This window comes from Pygocentrus nattereri, chromosome 24 (genome assembly GCF_015220715.1).
Source record: "Pygocentrus nattereri isolate fPygNat1 chromosome 24, fPygNat1.pri, whole genome shotgun sequence".
Classification (NCBI taxonomy): domain Eukaryota; kingdom Metazoa; phylum Chordata; class Actinopteri; order Characiformes; family Serrasalmidae; genus Pygocentrus; species Pygocentrus nattereri.
In genome coordinates, this window is record NC_051234.1 from 2,638,818 (window position 1) to 2,654,300 (window position 15,483).

Below are 15,483 nucleotides of genomic sequence, written 5' to 3' on the forward strand. Positions count from 1 at the left end.
GACTTGGATAAAACTCTGGTTCCATTGACTTGCATTAAAAATGACGTAGGTTTTTTCCTTCTCCTGTAAAGTTACCATTTTGGAGATACGAGGTTTAGTTCAGACAACAGTGATCAGCAAATTCAATATGCAGCATTTCTCATTACAAATATATCTGAAACATATTAAGCTATACATAATTTGTGAAGTATATTATGCACTAATGTGTTTTAGGTTATGACTAATACAAACAGGAAATATTCGGTCTAGGAGCTTTGCTTGTCTCACAATTGTCACTTCCAAGGAAACCTTATTACATTACTTAGTGTTTGATATTATATTTCTGGTTTGTTGATGTGTTGACATTTTTGAAAAAGGAACTGTTCTGGCATTGCAAACTTTTTCAATTAAAACATAGATTAGGTACATTAAGTTACTCTGATATATGAAACATTAGATCCGTTCGGTTATATTATGTTTGCTCAAAATTGCCACCTCAAGCAAAATTTGAAGCTACACTATGTATGTTCTGGAGATTTGGAGACCCCTCTGGTGGTAATGTGTAACTGCAGGCATGTGGAAGAGCTTCAGTGTGCTTAGGACCCCCTTTCCAAGTGAAATATGATGATTGCAAGTGCATTGACCAAGAATACAAAGAGAACTCAGTCAAACTTTGGTGAATCATCTACTATTGTCATTAGATCTTCATCAGTATGATGTTTGTCTTGCTTTTGAGAGCCTTTGCTGGTGACATTGACACGTAAAGATGTGTGATGTGGTCTGATAAGCTCTCACAAATGTCCAGCGACACCTCCGACAGTGCCTAATAATAATTCAGACTTTAACCATAGCAGCTTCTATTTTCTGGTTTCTTAATGATAGCTTTCTCGGCGCAGTCATGGGGACCCAGGTTAGGGACCCAGCCTTGCGACCGGAAGGTCGCCGGTTCGATCCCCAGAGCCGACAGCACATGACTGAGGTGTTGAGCAAGACACCTAACCCCCAACTGCTCCCCAGGCGCTGCGGATTGGGCTGCCCACCGCTCCGGGCAAGTGTGCTCACTGCCCCCTAGTGTGTGTGGTCACTAGTGTGTATGTGGTGTTTCACTGCACGGATGAGTTAAATGCGGAGGTGAAATTTCCCCGTTGTGGGACTAATAAGGGCCTCTTAATCTTAAGACAGCTGGAATATGCTCAGTGCGTGTAAAATGTGTTCTGAGTGTAGGTTTGAGTCCACTGGTTTAAGACACATCATTAATTTATTGATCGGTTTTGTGCAAAGCAAAGCGAGACACTAGGACGCAGCTGAACGTCTTAACTCATTGGGTGATGCTTCTTTGTTGCACCTATCATAGATGAGATCATAGATGAGATCGTTTTAGAAACACGGCCATTGAGCTGCTCTGGTTGACTGTGTTCAGTGTTCTGGGCAGTTATGGTGCCTGTAAAGAAGCTGCCTGTGCTACTATGTTAGGTTTGAGACATCAGACATCACTGCTTTGGGTCTAAGGAAAAACACTGTTATGTCTCAGCTCCTGCACAGTTCCACAGCTGCCTCTGACAAAAAAGGCGTCAAGGTAAGCTGCTAAGACACTTCCAGCCTCAGACAAAACAGCCTCAAATAGTAAAGCTTGTGTGATATTTGCAATGCTGTTCTTTCCCACTAGACTAATTAAGGTTTTGTGCCCTAATTAAAGACAGTAGTGTACTACAAGTACAAATTTACTGCTTTGCACTATTATGATGTTAAATATTTGACAAAGATTAAGCTTAAGCTCAGTGTGTTTGCTCCGATGTGCGCTTCAGTGTTACGGACCATCGCAATAGAACCAAAAAAGTGTTGCTGTTATTATATCATTTCTGTTGTACATATCTGTGTAAAAAGGGTTAAGCTAATATTGCTCCCGACCTGGTTTAACTGTTTACAGCAGTGATTTTCCAAATGTTTTCCCAAGTAAGAGGGTTCTGTTGCCAGCATAAGTCTAATTTGAAGTGGGAATTGTTCCATTAAAAAAATGCAGACCTACAAATTTAACCAAGAATCACATTATTGACCAGTTCTGTAGTCCATACCAGTATTTCTAGAGGTCCTGGTCCTCTTACACACCCACCTCACCTCAGGAAGGCTTTATTAAAGAGTCAGGTGAGCTGGGAGCAGAGGAGTCTATAAAACATGCAGAGCAGTGGTGCTCCATGACTAGGATTAAGAACCACTGGTCTATACTTTAGGTAGCAGAACCGATTGAATAGTAAGGCAGAATTTTTATATGTAAGTCAGCTTCACTTTACCGTTATACATTCTCAGCTCTGACCCAGGAGCTACCTGAGCTTTATACTCCACCAGAAAGACCACTGCAGCTGTCTACAGGTTACAGCACACCATCACGCTGTGCCCCAGGAGGGTGTCTGACACCGAGTAGCAGACGGTACAAAGCACAGCTATAGCACATAAGCAGCTGGGAGCAGGGAAATGCAAAAAAACAAGAGGCTCAAGATCATTTCACATTCTGCTCATATAGATTTACACACACATATATTATAAGCTGCTTATCGGGGTCACTGGGGGGCTGGAGCCTTTCTCAGAGGTCATTGGGCAAAAGACAGGACCACTCATCACGGGGCAAACACATAGACGTATACATTCACACACACATTAACACCGAGGGGCAGCTTAGCATGCCCACTCCACCTGGCTGCATGTCTTCGGACTGTGGGAGGAAACTGGAGCACCCGTGAAGACACAGGGAGAACATACACACTCCACACAGAAAGATCCCTGGTGGAACCCAGGCCCTTCTTGCTGTGAGGCGGCAGCGCGACCGTGCCGCCCTTTGTGTAGATTTTAAGGGAATAAAATTTTCAACATTTAGTGAATTCATCAGGTTTGGTATCAGCTGACAGCCTCTTCATAACAAAAAGACACAAGGTTGATATTCAGAGTGGTTAGGATAGTAACAACAGCTGAAAACAGATGATTAGAATTTTTTTCTCATCATCTTGAAGACATCATCTTCCACGTCGTCTCCTGTGGGTTTGTTCTCTGGGATTAATACTGTGCTTAAAAGAGAAATTCTGAGTGGTGGATTTTTGTGTGCTGAAGGACGTAGCTTTGTAAAAATCACCTGTCAGCTGTTGCATCACTTACTCCAAACTCAGTCCAAAACTCTGGAAGAAACATTGGCAAAGCTCATGAAATGGGTTTCCATGGCTGAGCAGCTGGACGCAAGCTTAAGATCACTATACACACTGAATAGCAGACTGGAAAGCACACCACCACTGGACTGTGGAGAAATTCATTACGCTTCACGGACTGGTAGTCTGATGGATGCCAGAATGCCGATGCCAGGGGAACGTTGCCTACCAGAATGAGTAGCGGAAACAAAGTTTGGTGGAGGAGGGATAATAGCCTGGGGTCTGTTTTTCAGGGTTTGGGCTAGACCCCTCAGTTCCAGTGAAGGGCAATGTTGATGCTATAGCATATGAGGCTACTTTAGATAGTTATGTTCTTCTCATATTGTGGAACAGTTTATGGAAAGCCCTCTTGTTCCAGAATGACTGTGTCCCTGTGCACGGGAAGTGAGACATAGTTTGGTGAATTTGGTGTGGAGGACGGAGCCCCAAACTTAGCATCACTAAACACCTCTGGGGTGTAACTGCAAGTCTGGCCAGCATCAGTGCCTCATCTCACAAATGCTGTTTTGACTGAATGGGCACACTCTAAAATCTTGTAGACAGCCTTCGCAGAGGGCTAGAGGCTCTTATAGACATGAAGGAGTTGAGAGCAACTCCACATGAATGCTCATGGTGTGGATTTGGATGTCCAACAAGCACATATAGGTGTGACGGTCACGTGTCCACATACTTTTGACCATATAATGTATGTAGCTCAGTAAAGCAGTGGTCTGACTGTGATTTTGGAGAGCCACCCTCCTGTAGAGGTAGAGTTTATTTCCAGTTGGCTCGGTTTGCTCTAGTATCCAGACACGCCTGGAAACTTTGAATAGCCCAATAAGACACGGTCAATTAAAATTGGAACCAACCACTGCGTAATGGCCAGCGCTCTAGGAACAGCATCCGGCACCACCGCATTGAAGCATCAGGACTGAAATGACAAGTCTCTGCCAAATATTAACATACTTTATTTTTGCCATGCATAAAGGTCTGCTACGGCGCGAATCCTCCTGGAACGTAAGTACATTTTACGCGTCATTGTTTTATTTACTCGTGAGAAACACTGAATGAAGTGTGACATTTTCCCGGCGAGTTAAGTCTCATTGTGTGTCAGACACTATGAATAATTTACGTGTCGCCTTAATCTTTAGCGTGAAGATCTTTGATGTCTGTCCAGGGAGCGGGATTAGCCGTAGCACGTGGCCTTTCGAATTAGCAACCAGAAGACAGCGAGGACGCTTACGCCCATCTCTTATGAAACGTAAATCTTTTATGTAGTTGAGCATAACTTTTAGACGGTAATTGCCAAACAGAAGCCAAGTATAGAATGTTTTTAGCAAGAGATCCCATTAAGAGAAGTGGGACCACTTGATCCTTACAATCGTAGTGGATGCATTAGCCTCGGGCCCAGCGTTCTCGTCAACTCAGAGTTTCCAGATGCAGAATTTCGTGACTCATACTTTGCTGACTCATTTCACTCGCTGTACGTCTTTGAACAGTGTTGTTGAAACGTTTCAGTAAGTTTTTCAGCCCTTTGGTGCATATATGTATATATATATATATATATACATACAGCACTGTGTGAAAGTTTTAGGCGTCGAAGCAAATCTTTAAACAGTTGAGCTCAGCAGTCAGTTTATCACAATATACATTAGAATAAAGTCGTATTCATAATTCAGATAAACAGAAAAACTATAAACAGTCACAAGAATTTCTTGGGTCCATATTTTTCCTGGACACCTTCACAGCCGCCACAGAGACTCGTTAATATCATCAATTACATCATGAGCTCAATTTACTGAGGACTGATTGGTCAAACCAGGAGCTGCTTTTTAACTACATATAATACTGGGCTTCCCCGAGGAGAGGCTTGGAGATGGGTCAACAAACACACAAACACACCAACATCCAGAAAAGCACAGTTTATTTTATATATATATCATTATTAATTAATATTCTGTAAATTTAGTTTATTCAAATATTAACACTTTTCTCAGCAAGTAAACAAACTACACAAAAGATTTTGAAAATGAGTCTTGGGGTCCTAACAGTGTAATTAACACCAGCAATAGATGTAGGTTGTATAATAGTAGAGCTGTCACTACCAAATAAATTAGCCATTAAAATATAATGCCATTTGAATGGAGTGATCAGAGGGCCGTAGAGATGGCAGCAGTCTAATACCTCACTCTCAAAAAGAAGGTCCTAAACTGGCCTCAAGGCACGTCTTCAGTACCTTTACATAGGGGTCAAAACTGTACTATGTTCCCTTACAGGTTTATTGACCCCACACACCCCACCTTGTCTCCAGCCTTTTTAGTTTAGTGTTGTTCTGTTTTAGAGCATTACATTATGAAAAGGTACAAATATGTCCCTATGAAAAAATACTAGATCATTCATCAGAGGGACGGTGTTTCTTTCTCTGGGGTAGTGTTTAAGTAGTTTGAGCTTGATTTTTTTGTTGAGATTGATCACCGCTCCGGGCAAGTGTGCTCACTGCCCCCTAGTGTGTGTGTGTTCACTAGTGTGTATGTGGTGTTTCACTTCACAGATGGGTTAAATGTGGAGGTGGAATTCCCCCGTTTGTGGGATTAAAAAAGTATCACTTATTTACTTTTGTCTTGTAAATATCGGCAGATGGTTTTAATGATTTATAATTATAAAATAAGACAAGGTTTCTAGATAAAACGACATAAGACAAGTTGAATAATCTTTATAATAGCCTTACCGCTATCTCAAAATGAGAAATATGAGATATTTCGGCGAGATTTAAGTAGATTTTTTGGTGTTCAAAGTTTTCAGAAGGAAAAACTAGGACACCTCTAAATAGGCTATGAATAAAATATGGCTTACTGTAGGAATTTAAAATAAAAAAAATGCAAAAAATAGTCAAAACTTGCATTGACTAACTCATTATTGCTTTATTATTTTAAAAATCATTGATTAAAAGTATTCACTTTTATTTAATGCATCGTGGCAGAGACAGGTTTGGTTTATTTATGCAAGGCATCAAGAAACAAATGGAAAAACTCCCTAAGAGCATCAGGAAGAACCAAGACTCTAAACGGATAAACGTCTGAATAGAATGGGAAATAAGCACTGAGAGGAGCCAAGACATGACAGGAAAAACTGGTGAGAGGAATCAAGACTCTGAAAGAAACACTGAGAGGAACCAAGACTCGAAAAGGGATCCCATCCTCCTCCTGGCCACGTCCAATACAGCAGTCCGGAACGTTTGCAGAGATGTCTGGGTTATTTGTGTATCATGGAAACGGATTCCCGTTTCTCAGCCCTGCTTTATTTCTCAGCTGTGTTAATGGACCTGACACATCTAACTGGCTGTGGTTAAAAGCAACGTGTTTGTGCGAGTGAGAGAGAGAGATTTGTTCCTAGCTTGTGTGAAGTATGGTGCATGCTGCCCACCCCCTGCTCTCTCTCTGCCTCTGTCTGTCTGTCTCTTTCTGTCTCTCGCCCCGGTCTTCAGCCACTTCGTAAGTGGAGCGGGTCCTCAGAACGGGCAGATGGTCTTTTGATCTCGTTTCCTCAGAGAACCTGCCCATTCTCTTGATGTCGGAACACATCCAAGAGTCTCCAGCAACCTCAAATCACCCCCCCCCCCTCCTTTCCATCCATCCATCCCCCATTTAGCAGCCCACTTCCATCCACCCACTCAAACCAGACCCAACCACCCTCATACAGGAGATACTGTATGCTCAAATGTATACAGACACTCCTTCCAATTAGGAGCCTCAGCTACTTTAAGGCCTCCATTGCTGACACAGGTGCTCATTTGCACACATGCAGCCATCTCCATAGAAAAGCAGATTATACGTAGGTCTTTAGCCGTCTAATGACATGAAGTGCCAAGCACAAGTTACAGCAATGTAAAGTTCTCTCTGATGTGATGAAGCTCCATTGAACATCCTGAATGCCTCTGGAGTGAGTTGGAATAATAAAGCTCCATCTAACTCCTTTGGGATGAATTGGAGTGATGAAGCTTCACTGAGGACATGTCAAAGGAGTTGGAGTGATAGATACACTGAACTCCTTTTAAGACAAGTTGGAGTGATAAAGCTGAGCTGGACACCTTTGGAATGAGTTGGAGTAATGAAGCTCCACTGAAAACCTTTGGGATGAGCTGGAGTGATGAAGCTCCACTGAAGACCTTTTTGATGAGCTAGAGTGATGAAGCTCCACTGAAGACCTTTTTGATGAGCTGGAGTGATGAAGCTCCACTGAGCACCTTTGGGATGAGCTGGAGTGATGAAGCTCCACTGAGCACCTTTGGGATGAGCTGGAGTGATGAAGCTCTACTGAGGACCTTTGGGATGAGTTGGAGTAATAAAGCTCCATTGAAGACCTTTTGGAGGAGTTGGAGTAATAAAGCTCCAATGAAGACCTTTTGGAGGAGTTGGAGTAATAAAGCTCCAATGAAGACCTTCTGGAGGAGTTGGAGTAATGAAGCTCCACTGAACACCTTTGGGATGAGTTGGAGTAATGAAGCTCCATTGAACACTAGAGTGATTAAGCTTAGCTGAACATCTCTGGAATAAGTTGCTATCATAAGGCTTCGTTGAGCTCCTTTGGGATAGGTTGTGTTTATAAAACTTGACTATAGACACAGTTGGGAGGAGTTGAAGTCATGAAGTTCCATTCAATACTTTTAAGAGGAGTTGGAGTAATTAAGCTCTGCTGAACCCCTTTGGAATTATTAAGAGTGTAGAAACTCTTGAGTTGGCGTGATGAAGCTCATTAAAAATCTTGGGATGAGCTGGAGTCATGAAGTTGTGTTGAACAATTTTTGGGCTAAGTTGGAGTTAAGGAGTCCTTTGAACATCTTCAGTAGTTTTCAGTTTGAGTAGGGCAGTTGCAGAGATAAACTGAGCAGCTTCATCATTTGAAATGCATTGTACATATATACATATATCTTTTTAATGCATTTGGTTTTAAAAATATAACGTTTTATATATGTGTATATATATATATATATTGTCATATTCAGCACACAACATCTAAGTAACGTGTGTTCACATTCAGCACCCACACAGTTAACAACATGTACTCATATTTGCGCACATACAGTAACTATCTAATAACATTTGCAGCAAAGCAGTGCCACGACTCTTAAAAAAAAACAATTATTTTCAAAAAATCTAATTTTTCACACAAACGCAGTCAATCAGCGTTTCGAGACATGGTTGACGTCCAAAGATCGCTTCTTAATTTTGCACTGGAGCTACATTTTTATGTTGCTTACAAGTAAATGAAGGCTACTGGCCATTAGAAAATGGTCAAGAGTGCATTGCATAGCTAATACAGTAGTAGCAGTCGTTCTGTAGTTGGCATGGGTCACTTGCACATCTGTGAAGGTGTCATTAATACTGAACAGTATATACAGGTTTTGGAGCAACATATGCTGCCATCCAGATGACGTCTTTTTCAGGGAAGGCCTTGCTTATTTCAGCAAGAGGATGCCAAACGAAATTCTGCACATATTACAACCACATGGCTTCGTATTAGAGTCCCGGGGCTAAACTGACATGCATGCAGTCCAGACCGGACACCCACTGAACACTTGCCGCATAATGAAATGAAAAATATGACAAAGGAAACTCCAAACTGGTGAGCAGCTGAAATCATGTACCAAACAAGAACAGGAAAACATTCCACTTTAAACACGACAGCAGTGTGTCCTCAGTTCCCCAATGCTTATGGAGTGTTGATAGAAGAAGAGGTGGTAAACTGTGATAAACAGTGATAAACACGCCCCTGTCACAGCTGTTTTGAAACGTGTTACTGGCATTAAATTCAAAACGGGCATATGTTTTTCAAAAAACAATCAGTTTCAACATTTGATTTGTTGTCTTTGTACTATTTCCAATTAAATATACACTCACCAGCCACTTTATTAGGTCATGTTCAGTTGCTTGTTAACACAAATAGCTAATCAGCCAATCACACGGCCGCAACTCACTGCATTTAGGCATGTAGAGGTGGTCAAGACGACTTGCTGAAGTGCAGACCGAGCATCAGAAAGGCAAAAGGGGGTCCAGCCTTTTACTAGTGGCCGGTGAGTGTAGGGTTTAAATGATTTGCACATTAAATCAACATAATTGAGACGCAGGGCCACTCAAAGCAAAAGGGTTTTAATCTAAAGTCCAAGTCTGAAATGTGCTTTCCACTCCCGTCTGCTGGGACGATCCATATGATTTTTTTTTCATTTTCCTGCATTGACTGGTAATTTTATCCGACGTCTCGCCGACCCGAAACTCATCCTAAATGTAAATCGGCTTGTCAGATACATGTTCATCAGCAGCCATGTCTTCCCTCCCCTCCACCTCGACTAAAATTTAGTGGGAGAACTTCCCCCATCAAAGATTAAGGCGGCTTTGGTTGATCTGAGCGGGGGCCCCTCACGTGTGGCACCGTACGTCAGGATACGTTTTGCTCCGACACGATGCAAAGGCGACGTCGTCTTCGCTCACCTCCTCGCTCGTCTCACATCAGAGCCTAAAAACCGACGAGATCAAACACATTATCGCTTAGGAGCTGTTTGTCTCCCAGTAACGTGGAGCCCAACATGAATATTGAAAAATCCAGCATGAAAACGTAATGTAGAATGGCAAGAGCATTATCATTTCAAAGGCTCATTTTAGGATTTGTTAATGCAGGACCCACGGGCTGTCTTTGGTAGCGCCTGAGCCAGAAACCCTCGTGTTTTCAGCACAGCTTGTTTACTGGGGAAAAATAATATTGAAATGCGCTGCTTATTATGAGGGAAACTTCAAAAGCCGCCTTTACATAACGCGTGCGAAGGTTCAAGCCTTATTTTGTTTTTCTTTGCTTTTCTCAACCGAGAAGAATCGTGTCGAGGTCGTGTGGCCATTTCTCTTGTATATACGCAACTTAAACGAGGCGCCTTAACTAATGCCAAATGATCAAATGTTCCCTTACAGGTCTTTGGCATTTACTGTACAATTTGAAGCAGCTTACTGCAGCACGATGTTAACCAGTAAACAAGTCGCTTCAGCCTGTAAGCCCTAAGCCTTAATAGTTCTGACTGTAACTTGATGAATTACTCTGTTGCCGAATGTTTTTATTCAGCACAAGCTCAGCTTTACAGTTATCAGTTATTAAACATAAATGTTCAACATTAAAATGCTATTCACAGGCAGACAAAAACTCTAGAAATGATTTCTTTTTTTATGCTGCAAAAGTCCTGCACTTAAAGGTTACTGCACTTTTAACATGCGTGTGGCTTTGTGTAGCAGAAACAGTCAAAATTTCTTCATTCCTGATCATCCAACCTCTGTTCATCTCTTAAAATTAAGCAGGCTGTTTCTGTTACTGGGCCTTTAAGACTGAAACTGATTGGCTAGCTGATTCAAAAAGCAGCCCAGGCTTACAGCTTCAGTGTGAAAGTGCAGGCCTGCACTGCTGTAGTATGAATAGAAGTGTATATATGTGATTATATCAGCTTTGTGACATCACATAAACAGTGAATTCACTACTGGGTGGTTTAAACTGCTGTTGGCTGAATGGGAGGATATACAGTATGTGATTACATCAGCTTTGTGACATCACAAAAACAGTCATTTCACTACTGGGTGGTTTAAACTGCTGTTGGCTGAATGGGAGGATATACAGCTTTGTGACATCACAAAAACAGTGAATTCACTACTGGGTGGTTTAAACTGCTGTTGGCTGAATGGGAGGATATACAGCTTTGTGATGTCACAAAAACAGTGAATTCACTACTGGGTGGTTTAAACTGCTGTTGGCTGAATGGGAGGATATACAGCTTTGTGACATCACAAAAACAGTGAATTCACTACTGGGTGGTTTAAACTGCTGTTGGCTGAATGGGAGGATATACAGCTTTGTGATGTCACAAAAACAGTGAATTCACTACTGGGTGGTTTAAACTGCTGTTGGCTGAATGGGAGGATATACAGCTTTGTGATGTCACAAAAACAGTGAATTCACTACTGGGTGGTTTAAACTGCTGTTGGCTGAATGGGAGGATATACAGTATGTGATTTCATCAGCTTTGTGACATCACAAAAACAGTCATTTCACTACTGGGCGGTTTAAATCTGCTGTTGGCTGAATGGGAGGATATACAGTATGTGATTACATCAGCTTTGTGACATCACAAAAACAGTGAATTCACTACTGGGTGGTTTAAACTGCTGTTGGCTGAATGGGAGGATATACAGCTTTGTGATGTCACAAAAACAGTGAATTCACTACTGGGTGGTTTAAACTGCTGTTGGCTGAATGGGAGGATATACAGCTTTGTGATGTCACAAAAACAGTGAATTCACTACTGGGTGGTTTAAACTGCTGTTGGCTGAATGGGAGGATATACAGCTTTGTGATGTCACAAAAACAGTGAATTCACTACTGGGTGGTTTAAACTGCTGTTGGCTGAATGGGAGGATATACAGCTTTGTGACATCACAAAAACAGTCATTTCACTACTGGGCGGTTTAAATCTGCTGTTGGCTGAATGGGAGGATATACAGTATGTGATTTCGTCAGCTTTGTGACATCACAAAAACAGTCATTTCACTACTGGGTGGTTTAAACTGTTGTTGGCTGAATGGGAGGATATACAGCTTTGTGATGTCACAAAAACAGTGAATTCACTACTGGGTGGTTTAAACTGTTGTTGGCTGAATGGGAGGATATACAGTATGTGATTATATCAGCTTTGTGATGTCACAAAAACAGTGAATTCACTACTGGGTGGTTTAAACTGCTGTTGGCTGAATGGGAGGATATACAGCTTTGTGATGTCACAAAAACAGTGAATTCACTACTGGGTGGTTTAAACTGCTGTTGGCTGAATGGGAGGATATACAGCTTTGTGACATCACAAAAACAGTGAATTCACTACTGGGTGGTTTAAACTGCTGTTGGCTGAATGGGAGGATATACAGCTTTGTGACATCACAAAAACAGTGAATTCACTACTGGGTGGTTTAAACTGCTGTTGGCTGAATGGGAGGATATACAGTATGTGATTATATCAGCTTTGTGACATCACAAAAACAGTCATTTCACTACTGGGTGGTTTAAACTGTTGTTGGCTGAATGGGAGGATATACAGCTTTGTGACATCACAAAAACAGTCATTTCACTACTGGGCGGTTTAAATCTGCTGTTGGCTGAATGGGAGGATATACAGTATGTGATTACATCAGCTTTGTGACATCACAAAAACAGTGAATTCACTACTGGGTGGTTTAAACTGCTGTTGGCTGAATGGGAGGATATACAGCTTTGTGATGTCACAAAAACAGTGAATTCACTACTGGGTGGTTTAAACTGCTGTTGGCTGAATGGGAGGATATACAGCTTTGTGATGTCACAAAAACAGTGAATTCACTACTGGGTGGTTTAAACTGCTGTTGGCTGAATGGGAGGATATACAGCTTTGTGATGTCACAAAAACAGTGAATTCACTACTGGGTGGTTTAAACTGCTGTTGGCTGAATGGGAGGATATACAGCTTTGTGACATCACAAAAACAGTCATTTCACTACTGGGCGGTTTAAATCTGCTGTTGGCTGAATGGGAGGATATACAGTATGTGATTTCGTCAGCTTTGTGACATCACAAAAACAGTCATTTCACTACTGGGTGGTTTAAACTGTTGTTGGCTGAATGGGAGGATATACAGCTTTGTGATGTCACAAAAACAGTGAATTCACTACTGGGTGGTTTAAACTGTTGTTGGCTGAATGGGAGGATATACAGTATGTGATTATATCAGCTTTGTGATGTCACAAAAACAGTGAATTCACTACTGGGTGGTTTAAACTGCTGTTGGCTGAATGGGAGGATATACAGCTTTGTGACATCACAAAAACAGTGAATTCACTACTGGGTGGTTTAAACTGCTGTTGGCTGAATGGGAGGATATACAGCTTTGTGACATCACAAAAACAGTGAATTCACTACTGGGTGGTTTAAACTGCTGTTGGCTGAATGGGAGGATATACAGTATGTGATTATATCAGCTTTGTGACATCACAAAAACAGTCATTTCACTACTGGGTGGTTTAAACTGTTGTTGGCTGAATGGGAGGATATACAGCTTTGTGACATCACAAAAACAGTGAATTCACTACTGGGTGGTTTAAACTGCTGTTGGCTGAATGGGAGGATATACAGCTTTGTGACATCACAAAAACAGTGAATTCACTACTGGGTGGTTTAAACTGTTGTTGGCTGAATGGGAGGATATACAGCTTTGTGATGTCACAAAAACAGTGAATTCACTACTGGGTGGTTTAAACTGCTGTTGGCTGAATGGGAGGATATACAGCTTTGTGATGTCACAAAAACAGTGAATTCACTACTGGGTGGTTTAAACTGCTGTTGGCTGAATGGGAGGATATACAGCTTTGTGACGTCACAAAAACAGTGAATTCACTACTGGGTGGTTTAAACTGCTGTTGGCTGAATGGGAGGATATACAGTATGTGATTTCGTCAGCTTTGTGACATCACAAAAACAGTCATTTCACTACTGGGCGGTTTAAATCTGCTGTTGGCTGAATGGGAGGATATACAGTATGCGATTACATCAGCTTTGTGACATCACAAAAACAGTGAATTCAATACTGGGTGGTTTAAACTGCTGTTGGCTGAATGGGAGGATATACAGTATGTGATTTCGTCAGCTTTGTGACATCACAAAAACAGTGAATTCACTACTGGGTGGTTTAAACTGCTGTTGGCTGAATGGGAGGATATACAGCTTTGTGACGTCACAAAAACAGTGAATTCACTACTGGGTGGTTTAAACTGCTGTTGGCTGAATGGGAGGATATACAGCTTTGTGACATCACAAAAACAGTGAATTCACTACTGGGTGGTTTAAACTGCTGTTGGCTGAATGGGAGGATATACAGTATGTGATTTCGTCAGCTTTGTGATGTCACAAAAACAGTGAATTCACTACTGGGTGGTTTAAACTGCTGTTGGCTGAATGGGAGGATATACAGCTTTGTGACATCACAAAAACAGTGAATTCACTACTGGGTGGTTTAAACTGCTGTTGGCTGAATGGGAGGATATACAGCTTTGTGATGTCACAAAAACAGTGAATTCACTACTGGGTGGTTTAAACTGCTGTTGGCTGAATGGGAGGATATACAGCTTTGTGACATCACAAAAACAGTGAATTCACTACTGGGTGGTTTAAACTGCTGTTGGCTGAATGGGAGGATATACAGCTTTGTGACATCACAAAAACAGTGAATTCACTACTGGGTGGTTTAAACTGCTGTTGGCTGAATGGGAGGATATACAGTATGTGATTTCGTCAGCTTTGTGACATCACAAAAACAGTGAATTCACTACTGGGTGGTTTAAACTGCTGTTGGCTGAATGGGAGGATATACAGCTTTGTGACATCACAAAAACAGTCATTTCACTACTGGGCGGTTTAAATCTGCTGTTGGCTGAATGGGAGGATATACAGTATGTGATTTCGTCAGCTTTGTGACATCACAAAAACAGTGAATTCACTACTGGGTGGTTTAAACTGCTGTTGGCTGAATGGGAGGATATACAGCTTTGTGACATCACAAAAACAGTGAATTCACTACTGGGTGGTTTAAACTGCTGTTGGCCGAATGGGAGGATATACAGTATGTGATTATATCAGCTTTGTGACATCACAAAAACAGTGAATTCACTACTGGGTGGTTTAAACTGCTGTTGGCTGAATGAGAGGATATACAGCTTTGTGACATCACAAAAACAGTGAATTCACTACTGGGTGGTTTAAACTGCTGTTGGCTGAATGAGAGGATATACAGCTTTGTGACATCACAAAAACAGTCATTTCACTACTGGGCGGTTTAAACTGCTGTTGGCTGAATGGGAGAACAGTGGGAGGAGGGCGTCGACACGCTGCCACCACATCAGTGTCACTGCAGTGCTGAGAATGATACACCTCACAAATAAGTGTCACTACGTCACAGCGTGTGAGTGAAGTGCCAGACATTTCCATTCCTCACTCAGGCGTTCTATAATCACCCTGCTCCAGCTCAGCTCTGGATTTTCCATTACTAGCTCCTCTCTGGCTTCTCACTCATACGTCAGAGAAGCCCCACTCTGTGTGCGCTCCATATGACCATATGATTTATTCTTATGATGTGCATTTTATGTCTTAAATGTGTGTAAAAGACACACACACACACATATTCTAAGCTGCTTCTCCTTCTGGGTCGCGGCGGGTGCTGGAGTCTATCCCAGCGGTCATTGGGCAAAAGGCAGGATACACCCTGTACAGGTCGCCCGTCCATCGCGGGGCA

At 41.9% G+C, this 15,483-nt stretch overlaps 1 protein-coding gene across 3 annotated transcripts in view; it reads left to right on the forward strand.

The window, feature by feature from the left end:
* Positions 1–15,483, forward strand: part of csmd3a (CUB and Sushi multiple domains 3a) — a 534,059-nt gene that overhangs the window by 129,393 nt on the left and 389,183 nt on the right. The window lies entirely within an intron of this gene.